The following is a 12,227-nucleotide window of genomic DNA, read 5'->3' on the forward strand; positions in this document are numbered from 1 at the left end:
GTGTCCATGCAGGCTGGTGGATTGTAACACACGTACCCTCCTGTGGGAGGTGTTGGTAACGGAGGAGGCCGTGCCTGCCTAGGGGCAACGGGTACATAGGAAATGTCTGCACTTTCTGGTCAATTTTCTGTGACCTTAGTATCGCTCTAAAGAACAAATCTATCAAGCCAACACTAAATATCAGAATCTTTCCTATAAGCATCTCAATTTCTCAGTCACCTTAAAGAGTTAGGAGATGAGGCTCCTGGGTGGCTCAGCGGTTGAGCATCTCCCTTTGGCTCAGGGCGTGATCCTGAGATCGAGTCCTGCATCAGGCTCCCCACAGGGAGCCTGCTTCTCCCTTTGCCTGTGTCTCTGCCTCTCATTCTGGCTCTCTCATGAATAAATAAATAAAAATCTTAATAATAATAAAAAAAGACTAGGAGATGTAGCCGCACTGGGCTCATGTCCTGATTGACAGCAAATGGCAGAAAGGGAGGCGAGGTGACCCTTTCCGATGGGGCATGTGGCTTCTCGTTTGCCACAGTCCCCACTGCTCCAGTTTGTCTGTTTATTAAGGATTCACACTCATATATTTGTGTTCATTGGTTTGTGTTGCTCACACAGCACTGTCAGAGGAGGACACACAGGAAAGGGCCCAGGGTGCAGGGCAGGGCAGGGTCGCCATGGGCAGGAGGACTGGGCGGAAACTCCCAGGCTCCACGCTCTCCTTCCTCAGTGGACCAGTGTGCTTGGGCTGGGTTCAGCGGGACCTGCTGCACGTAGGCCTCCAGGAGGGGGGCTCTGTGCCCTGGGGTTCTACAAATTTACAGAGAAGAGCTGGCTGGCTATGGACAGATGGGGTCTTCCAGGTGTAGGGACAGAGCTGCTGGAGAGAGAAGCGTCCTGATCTCAGATGATCTCACTTAGGGGAGCTTGCATCCAGGACGACCTGTGCTGCCCAGTACAGCACGGCCCGCCACAGGTGGCTATGGAGCCACCTGAAGTGTGGGTAGTCCAAGCTGAGATGCACCCTGGGTGTCGCACACACACTCGCTTTCAAAGACTTACAAGTGGGTCTGACATTTGGGATTTGCTTCAAGATAATGCAAGAGATGAAGAAAAGAGAAGGTGTGTGTATGTGGAGCAGGAATAACTCTGAGCCGATAACCATCGAAGCTAGGAGATGCATGTTGAGGCGATACCCTTCCTCCTCTACGTATAAGATGCTTTGGTGCTGAAAGCTGTTCATGGAGCCAGGCTGTATGGGCGGCTGCTAGAACGGAGTGAGATAAAATTGGTAGAAGACTTGCAGACTGTAGGTGCACGAAAAGTGGTTGTTGGTTTGAAATAAAGGATTGTACACACCCATGGGTTTGAAAAAAAAAATGAAACCTTCCTATTTATAGAGTAGTGAGTATGCGCCAAGCACTTTACACAGACCATCTCATTCAATTCTTCCACTGTTCCTAGGAGACTAGAAACATCCCTGTTTTATAAATGAGATACAGAGAAGTTAAGTAAGTTGCCTAAGGTCACACAGCTGGTAAGCAGCAGAGATAGGATTTGAACCCAGGTATGCACAGCCTTCCCATACATCCTTCCGGTTTATCTTGGGATGATGAGTCCAGGGGTATTGGGGGGCAATGTACTGTTTTCTCGATTTGGTCTTTATCTGGTATTCAAGTGGCAGGTGGTATAATCCAGATTAGTTTAGATACACCTTTATACGAATAAGTTAGGAAGCGTTCATCCCCACTCCGGGTCTGTGATGGTGGTCGGTGACATTCTCAGAGGAAAGTTCTCTAAGGTTACAAAAGCTGGGCCAGCAACTTCCTTACTCTCTTCTCTGGGCTGTGGCCTGGAGGACTCTACATGGCAACAGAGCTGCGCTCCATGTACAGAGCCGGTTTGGGTATCTGCTATCCTGCTTCTAGGGCTCAAGTGTAGGCAAAGCTCCTAAAGAGAGAGCCCAGACCCCACGGACTCCAAACCCTCTGGGTTTCTTGGAGATAGTTTGATGCACTAGCTCAGACTCAGCTTCCCCTCTGACCTCACACGAGGCCCTGGATGGAGTAATGGGGAGGCCTTGGACTTTTAAGCCACAAAGACAGGGTTGAAATGCCAGCCCTGCCACCCTGCCACTTACCAGGGGTCCCACCAATGACCTGATCCTTCTGGCCTTCAGTTCTCTTGCCTGTAAATGGGTTAACAGTAATTTTTACTTGACTAAGGACTTTTAAGGGTGTTGTATTTCTCATATTTTCTGAAGTCTTAGACACCATCGATGTCTATTATTCCTTCAAAAAATATTGGAGTGCCAACTATGGCCTGAGCACCACTCAGATGCAGAGGACATAGCAGGGAATAAGGCAGACCTCTCAGGGGATGCACCTTCTGGTTTGGAGAGCAGGACAGGAAAGAAGCAGTAAGTACCATAAAGTCAATTAAAGCAGGATTAGGGGACTCTTTTACAAATAGTCATGAAAGGCCTCTCTGATAAGGTGACATTTGGGCAGAGACAGGTAGGAAGTGAGGAGTGAGGCATGTAAATATGGGAGCAAGGGTGTTCCAGACACAGAAGTGCAAAGGCCCTGTGGTGAGCTATGCTGTGCCTATTCAGAGAACATCAGGGAGGCTGACATGGCTCAAGCAGATTGGGTGAAGGAAAGGGGGTAGAAAATGAAGTCGGAAAGGTCAAGGGCACCTGATCCTGCAGTAGACCATGGTTGGGTCTTTGGTTTCCACTCTGAGCAAGACGGGGGCTGTGGGAGGGTTTTGCATAGCGGAGGGACCTGATCTGACTTAGAGTTTATGAGGCCACCTCTAGTGGCTGTGCTGAGGCTGGACTGAAGGGAGCAAAGGTGGAGGAAGAGGACATAGAGGATAATTGCACTAATAATATACCTCAGATTATTAACGATGCTTTAGGGAAACAAAAAACCCCCCACTGTATCGATTGTATGCATCTGTTTTCATGCATATTTGGATTTCAGACCTTTTTCTGAGAATCGAAGAAATATGACAGTTACAGTTTTAATTGAAAGGGTCTGTACTGGGAACTCAGTGTTTTTTCCCTTTGCTTCCAAGTTTGATCTGCACTGGCGCTTATCATAGGTCGACAGTAGACAGCAGGTTTCCGTAGCATCACTGGAATGCATTACGGAGCACGTCTTTATTCACATGCATTAACTTATTTGGTCTGTTGAGAGAGATTTCAGAAACTAGATTATTACAGTTTTGTGACTGGCAATAGGAGGCATGCTCAGTGATGTATTCCTGAATACGGGATTCTGGTTAATCCAACATCTTGTGGACTGAGCTTCATGCTTTAAGACATTCAGGGAGGACACTTTAAGTCTAATGAAGGCAGGATGGGAACTGAACCTTAAAGAACCCGTTTGGCCCTGCAGAATTTTCTAGGTCCTCACTACTCCCTGCAAATGTCTGAGGACCAGCGGCATTGGCATCACTTGGGACTTTGTAAGAATGCATAGTCTCAGGTGCTGACCAGAATCTCCATTTTAACAAGATCCTCAGGAGATGTCTATGGTTTTTGACAACACGAGAAGTACAGGTTCAGTTTGAGGGATTTGCCCTAGATTAATGGTTCTCAACCCTGGCTGTGCATTAGTAACCCTGTGGAAGACAGATGCTGAGATGCTCTGCATAAGCCCTGCCTCCTGGTATTTACACCCAGGGTGTAATTCCCTCCCTGTGAGCATGGGGGAGGACGTGTGACTTGCACATGGCAAGGAGATGGGACGTCATGTCTATGCTAGGTTACATAAGATCTAACTTCTGTCTCACTAGCAGGCTCTCTCCCTTGCTGGCTTCTGTGATGCAAGGGGCCAGGCTGGGGAGGCCCACGTGGGCAAAAAACCAAAGGTGGCCTTCTGCCAACAGCCAGCAAGAAATTGGAACGACATCAGAGTTTCAGGCGAGTGGATCTTTCCCCAGCTGAGCCTTCAGATGTGACCCCCGCTCCAGCCAAAGCCTTGATTGTTGCCTTGTGAAAGATGCTGGAGCAGAAAGAAGCTCCAGCTGAGTCATGTCCAGATTCCTGACCCCCCTAAAACAGGAGATAATAAACGTGTGTTGTTTTGAGCTCCTTCCATTGTGGCAATTTGTTATACTGCAACAGAGAATCTTAAAAGGAGAACAAACACAAGAACAGCTACAGTTCAGCATCCAAGGTCATCTTCTGGCAATTAAATTGGTGTCTCCAGGGGTTGGTCCCAGCAATGGTATTTAAGAGACGCTCCCCATATGATGTTGATACACAGCTGAGGCTGAGGAGCCCTGCCCCAGACGCTGCTGTTGGAAATCTGTCTCCAATGATTAGAGGTTCACTCTGTGCCCTCCCCCTGCCTCCCTACCCCAATCCGTGGTCACTTGAGCTTTCCGATTGCTCACACCTGGGCTAGCGAGAATAGAATTTTTTCTCCAGTTTTCTTCCACTTGTCTCACTCTGGCATGAGGGGGTTCTGGTAGCCTTTCTGTCAGGAAGACAAAACCTTTGGGAAGATGGCATTGCTGCCATGATGTGTGATGCTGTCATCCAACCATCCAACCATCCAACCATTCATCCATCCATCCATCCATCCATCCTTGGGAAAGGACCCTAATGCAGAGCCTGGGGCCGAAGAGGCTGGAGCCTCCATCCACTGGGCCTTTGAAATCAGAGCTTTCATATCATATTCACACATCTGAAACAAATCAGAGGAGGAAGGACAGACACAAGGTAATGGCTCAGATGGACTCTGGCAGAATGGATGTCTTGAGGACAGATGAGAGAAGGCCTACAGTGACTTTCCTGTGTCCTCTTAATGGGTCAGGCTGTTTTCCAGAGTGGGCCGGTCTGCCACCATCACCCAGTCGAGATGTCGGGAACACATCTGTGGGACACCCTGTGTCCCCCAGCCAGCTGCTTTACGACTTGGCCTGCCACTCCCCTGGCTTATCCCGGGTCATGTTTTCCAAAGATAAGCAGTTAAGGGGCATGTCGGAGACAGGGGATTTATGGCCTAGAAACTCGACTTCCCTGCCCTAGGTGGCTGTCCCCTGACCTCGCCTGGGGCTTCCAAGACTGACCTGTGGAAGAATAATGTTTATAAGAGGATTTCCAGGAAGCCAGGTCAAGGGGAGGGGGGTGGTCCACACCTGAGAACCATGCAATCTTGAGAACTTGAAAATCTTGAAAAGAGCTTGAGCATTAACCAGTGGTGCTCTTGCACAAAATGCTGTAAGAATGTAGGATCCAACAGCCTAGGTTTCAAAAGCTGGCTCTGTCACTTGGGCAAGTGGCTTAATGAGCCACAGCGTTCTCATCTGTAAAATGGGGATACTGAGAATACTTCAGCGAGCTGCAATGTATGTCAGCGCCGCTCACAGCAGCATGGTATCTGAAAAGAATAAGTTGTCAACAAAATCTATTGCCCCAGTTTTTCCTGTCACAGCTGGGGGCACGGGAGTTGAGGTGTCCAATGGGGGCACAATATCCTGGGGATGCTCCTGCAGAGTGGAGGGGGGCACACAAAATATCCCAGCAGAAGTCTGCCTGTCTGCTGGCTGATAATCTGTGTGAACAGACTCTTCCACACATTCAAGGATCTATACATTCTTTTCCCCAGGAACCAACGGCTCAATCACGGAAAGTTTCTTTCCTGTTGTCCCAAAGCTTGTTTATTAAGGGTCTTTTCAAAATGGCCAGGTGCCTTGTCTTGCCACTGCACAGGACTTTTGTTTTCATGAGGCAAGTTCTTGCACACAAAGCCTCATCATTCAGCATCGTGGGGACCCTGCCCAGCAAGGTGTGAAGAGTAAGACTCAGGACGAGGACTATCATCACGACAGCACAGCACAGGCTGACCTGGGGCTGCACCGGAGGCCTCACTGGGGTTTTTCCTGCACTTCCCATGGCAGTCTGGGCGAGCCTTTCACAAAACAGTGGTTTTAATGTTTTTTTTTTTTTTTTTTTTTTTTTTTTTTTACAAAATGAGGAAAGGAGGCTCAGAGAATAAAGGCCAACACGGCCAGGACTCTAGACCCAGAGACAAGAATGCAGTATGGCTCCTGATCCATAACCGGTGACTTCCTACAAATGGAATTCCTGATAACCATGAATTATTATTCCTCCTTTGCCACTTGAGAGTGCAGACCCCAGGTGCCAGGTCCTGGAAGCTCCTCCTGGAAAGGTCCTCTTCCAGTTGCACCCGTCAGTTTGGGAGCGTGGACTTAGTGGGATGGTGTCACGATGAGACCGAGGATGGCCCCAGAGTGGCAGGTGGAGGCAGCAGAAATTAGCACCGGTTTGGGAGCCAAGAAGGGGAATTCCAGTCCTGGCTTTCGCACTTGTGAGCCCTCTGTTTCGGAAAACCCTTTGGGTTTTCATGGTCTCAGTTACCCTTTGTAAAATGGGGATGACAATACTTAACCTTGAAAGCTGGAAGGGAACCATACCTGGAAAAGCCAAATGCTATTTAGATGCAAATGATGATATTATTCTGGCCTAACCAGTTGTCCTGGGAGCTGTGCTCAGGTCATGCACACTGACCCATCCTCACCTTATTCCAACTCCCTTTCCAAACACTCCTTGTTGTCTTTTGGTTTGTGGAAGAAAGCAAACAAAGCAAAAGCCCCAAACTTCAAGTTAAAGCACTTTAAGGACTTCCTTTGCTTCTTGAACAGATGACTTAATCTCCTTGACCTGGGTTTCCTACCTGGGAATGGGATAAGCCAGTCTCACGGGTGTGTGGAGGGTGCTGAGCGAGTCAATCCATGCAGAGCACTTGTACAGTGCCTGACACCAAGGATGTGCTCAAGAAATGTTAGTTCTGTTATTAAAGATTAATGTTTCCCAAGTCTTAGAGGACTCACCCCTGCCCTCTTCCATTTCTCCACTGCCCTTCTCCCTCTGTCCTCTAGCAAAACTCCCTGTAACCACAGGGCCTTTGCACAGCTGCCTGGAAACCTCTCCATTCCCCTGCTGGCCTGATTAACTCCTCCTCCTTTTCTTTAGCCTCCTACAATCTATCCCCTCTCCTGAACTCCATGGGCAGATGCCTCTGTATACACTCTTATGCTGTTAACTTCCCTTAGGTCTACTCATTTATGATTTGAAATAATGTATTTATCTGTATGGTAAATAGATCTGTTAGTTCTGTGATGGAGAATTGTATATTCTCCCCTTTTATGTTTCCAGAGCCTAGAACCACTCCTGACACATAAAGATGCTCAATAACTATTGAAAGAATGAATAAAGGAACATATAAAGTGATCTTTCTGCTTGGGTCTGAGGGTACAATGGAGCTTGTGAAGTCCCTGCATCCTGTTTCTCAACAGAACAGCACGATTAGCTTGAGGTCACTGGTGAGATTTATGAGTGCCCCACAACTCCTGGTGCAATTCTGGGAAGCAAGGGCCGTGTCCTCAGGCCACTTTCCCACGGCTCTGGGGTAGGAGGAAGTTGCCCACAGTGTTCTCCTCCTTTGTGGTCCAGAAAAATCTTTGGATAATGGGTGGATGCCCTAGGAGGGATGCCAAAGAGAATGTCTGGGGGCTGACTGGGATGGAGGGAGAGGAGAAAGGATGGGTCCCTTTATATCTTTCTTCCACAGTCAGAGAAGCCCGTGGTTAGTACTAATGTTTCCAGCTGACCCAATAAAAATAAGAAAAACAAAAACAAAAACAAAAACAAAACCCCCTGGAGACCATATAAATGCTTCTTGTATGCCTAGAACGGTGCCTGGCCCACAGAAGGGTGTGGCAATGAATGAAATGAATGAATGAGTACCAGGCATTGTATTAAGCACGATCCACACAGAATTTCATTTTATCCTCAGGACAGTCTTGCAAGGGAGGCTCTATTATTGTTACTCCCATTTTATAGAAAAGCAAACAGGTTAGAGAGATGCACTGTTGTGTTTCAGGTACTCTTAGTATTAGAAGGAATGTGATCTCTCTCTCTCTCTCTCTCTCTCTCTCTCTCTCTCTCTCTCTCTACCTCTCTGCATTTCTCCTGCCTGTGTCTGGGATCCCTGACTTCCCCATGTCATCTGGAATCTTCTCTACTTTTTTCCTGCTTCTCCCAGCCCCCACCTGATGCCTGCGGCACGTTGGTGAGGATGGCATGTTGTACCTGGGACATTTGTTTCAGGGTGTGGGGATAATCTGTTTGGGGATCAAGTTGACAGGCTTGTTGGACTGTTAGTGACAACAGCTACTGTTTACTGAGCCCTACCCTGAGTACATCCTCTTCCCAAATCTCCCTGTCCTCCCTGGGAGGGAGGTGTTGTCTTTGGACCCATTTTAAAAATGAGAAACAGAGGCTTACAGAGGGGAAATGAGGCGGCTTGCCTGGCGTCACATCTGTGCTAGTTTCGAGGACAGCGAACATCAGTGGCTTAAGACAAAAGAAATTCATTCTTTTAGTTCAGGAGGCAGGAAGTCTGGAATCAAGCTGTCGGCAGGATGGGCCACGCGCCCTCCGGAGATCCTTTCTCATGTCTTCAGCTTCTGGTGGCTCCTGGTGTTCAGTCTCTGCCTCCGTCTTCCTCTGGTTTCTCTATCTCCTCTCTTTTCTGTCTCCCAGATGCCCATCAAAGGATGTGGAGCCCTCCCAATCCAGGTTGACCTCATCTCGAGATGCTTACATGAATAACCTCTGCAAAGACCCTTATTCCAAACAGGGCCACATTCTGAGGTCCCAGGTAGACATATCTCTTGAGGGCTGGGGCGCTATTTAACCCACTACGAGGCCTGCCAAGTGCCGGAGCAGAGAATTAACGCCAGACTGGACACACTCCAAAGCCCATGCATTAAACTGACACATGATACTTAGAACATTCACAAAGTAGTGAGCTTTCTTTAACTTATTAGGGACCCATTGTTCTTGACTTTGGCCGTCTCAGGATATCGAGTCTCATCAAAAGAGATTCATAATTTTCAAACAAAGAGAAGAAACTTGACTTTGTGTCTAGAGATCTCTTCCCCGCCCCCTCCTTGCCACCACCCACCCCTGGACTGGCCACCAGGTGTGTCTGGGCTGTCTCTGCCTCCCTACCATAACATCTTTCACACCTCCAGGTGCGTCCTCGTGCCCTACCCTATGACCCAGATGGAAGCCGTTATGGTGGCATTTTAGGCGGGAGCACAGGGGAATATTGTGATTACCTCTCACGGGGAATGTTTAGTCTACAAGCCATTGTCATTTGCAGGATGCGCAGAAGGAAATTAGAAGAGCCTCCACACTGTTTTCCACAATGGTTGCACCAATTTGCATTCCCACCATCCGTGCCCTTGAGTCTCCTTCCTTCCACATCCTGACCAACACCTGTTAGCTCTTGTCTTTTTGATAATGGCCATTCTGCCAAGGTGTGAAGTGACATCACCTGTGGTTTCAATTTGCATCCCCCCATTATTAGTGATATGAGCATCTTTTCAGATATCTACTGGCTTTTTGTATGCTTTTTTGGAGAAATGTCTATACTGGTCTTTTGCCCAGATTTTAATTGGGCTATTTTGTTTGTTTGTTTGTTTGTTTGTTTTTTAACTGTCAAGTTGTTTGACTTTCTTACATATTTTAGATACTGATCTCTTATCAGGTATATGGTTTACACATTATTTTCTACCATTCTAAATTTTCAATTATGCAAGATGAGTAAGCTCTGGAGATCTCATAGTTAACATTGTATAATTGAAATTTGTGAAGAGTAGATCTCAACACACACGCATTCAAGCAATTGGGAGGTGATGGGTATGCTAATTAGCTTGATTATGGTGATTGTTTTACAATGTATATGTCTATCAAGATGTCAAATTATATGCCTTAAATATATACAATTTCTATTTGTGTATACAGAAAAGGAAATTAGTGTAAGAATGAGAGATTTGTGCCAACCCTGGGGCCTGGCCATACAAAAATTTGACTTAAGAGTTGGTGGGATGTTGGGGACTTTGGGAAAGAGGCAGGTGAGATCTTCCACTTTGGCATTCTGCTTATGTGATGGATTTACATTGTGGATTTTTTACCTTTATGATCTTAGAACCTTTTCTTGTATCTACCTTTCTAATAGCCCTGAAAGAAGACAGAAACAAATACCAGCCAGGAAAAAAAGAGCAGGAGCGTGGGAGCGGTCAAACAGGATATTCAGAGTCCAGAATAAATTGAAGGTTGGCTGATTCTCAAGTTCTTACGCACAATTGACCCAAACGCAGTCCCTCTTGGAAGAAGAGGGTCAAAACCTGTCTTGTGTTCTTTTCTGTTGTAAGGCGCTATGATTAAAAATCAGGCTCAGGATTCAGAGCTGAATCAGAAACCCAGGCTGCTTCTCATTTACTGGCTGTGCAACCTTTGGCAAGTGTCTTAAGGCTGCTGAGCCTCAGTTTTGGAATCTGTACAAAGTGAATATTAACATCAGGTTTATTGTGGGTATTCGATGGATTGCCAGGGATAGACTGCTCAGCCCAGTGCCTGGTGCACAGATAACACTAAAAAAATGTCCGTTCTGCTGCTTGTCCCTGCCTTGTCCACCAGTCAGCCAAGCCATCGTTCCCTGATTTCTTCTCAGATCCCAGTGAGGTGGTGATTCATGCTCCTTCTCCCACCCAAATAGGGCAGCTGGCTCAACTTCCCGGTACTCTGTGTCCCTGGGCTCTGATCCCATCGTGAGATTGCCACCCTGTTCCCACCTCACCGTGCAGCAAGCAGCCCTTTCTCTGCTTGTTTGTTCTTTCCTGTTTGCTGAGAGTTGATGTCATTAGTTTAATACCAGCTCCCAGACATTAGGCTCTGCGTCTCTGTAACTTGCTCTGTGTTTATACTATAAGGATGCTTAATAGTGTTTGGTGACGACGGTGTACTACAAATGACAGCTGAGTCAAGAATGCTTTCCCACTGGCCTGAATCAGCCAAGGGAGGGCTTTAACCATCATTCTTACCGCAAACAGATGTTTAGCACATAATAGATGCTAGGTGGGAGGGATGTAAAGATGATGAGGATAGGTTTCTATCTTGTTTGTTTATCTGTAGAATCTGAGCTTTTGGAGGTCAGGGACCATGTTTTGAGCCCTGTCACAAAGTCCAGTGCTTAACAGAGTGTCTGTCACATAATGAGTGGCAAATACGTATTTGTTTTTTTCACTGTTCATTTGAGAATTATTTTTGAACTACCTACAGTATATGAGCCTTTGTGCTAGGTTTTGGGAATACAACAGTAAACAGTAAAAACATAAACAGTAAAAAAAAAAATAGGCAGTCTTTTGGGGGGGGGAGGCATGACAGATGTGTAAATGAGTAATTAAATTCACAGTGGCAAGTCCTAAAGTAGAAGGGCAATGGCACACATAGAACACTTAGTCAGCGCTCCTCTCAAATATAAACATTTGAGCTAGGGTTTTTTTTTTTTTTAAAGATTTTATTTATTCATGAGAGACACATAGAGAGGCAGAGACACAGGCAGAGGAAGAAGACATCTCCCCTGAGGGAGCCTGATGTGGGACTTGATCCTAGGATCTCAGGACCAGAACCTGAGCTCAAGGCAGATGCTCAACTGCTGAGCCACCCAGGCATCCCTTGAGCTAAGTTTTGATGGAGAAGTGGGAGTCTACCAGATGGAGAAGGTGGTTCCATGCAGAGGACCAACATGTAGAACCTGGTGTTTTATGGAATAGCAAATGGCCTGTTATGACTAGAGCTCACAAGATGAGTGAGGGAATGAATCTGGAAAGATAATTTTAAGGCAAAAGGTAGCAATGAAAGGATTTACATGGAATGCCTTAGTCAGATTTGTGTTTTCTAAAGACTGCTGTAGAGGTAGAATGGAGGATGGGTTGGGGATTTTTAACAGAAGCTTCTTTTGGTGGACATGGTGGAAAAACTCAGATCCAGAAGACCTTCCGTATCCAATGGTGTTCTGCAACCTGACTTTCTGACTTGTAGCTTTTGTCAATAGTGTAAATAATCCCACTACAGCTGATTTCAAGCTATCAGTATGGTGTCACCAAATGCAAAGTTGGCAAGAGATGTGTATCATTTTTTTGTGAAACTTTTTGTGAACACGGTAGAAAATATCAGAGCCAAAATATTTTCCCATGTCCCTTATAGAGCAGGCTCTATAGGGATAATATTGGGGAAAGCTATGGAAGTTGTACACAGGTAGCCCAAATGTGAGGTGGTATGTAGAGGGTACACCAACATTCAATCCACTCTTTTTCCATAAGCATTACCCGTGCAAGGGTTTGTCCTT

The sequence above is a fragment of the Vulpes lagopus genome, chromosome 14 (genome assembly GCF_018345385.1).
Source record: "Vulpes lagopus strain Blue_001 chromosome 14, ASM1834538v1, whole genome shotgun sequence".
Taxonomy (NCBI): domain Eukaryota; kingdom Metazoa; phylum Chordata; class Mammalia; order Carnivora; family Canidae; genus Vulpes; species Vulpes lagopus.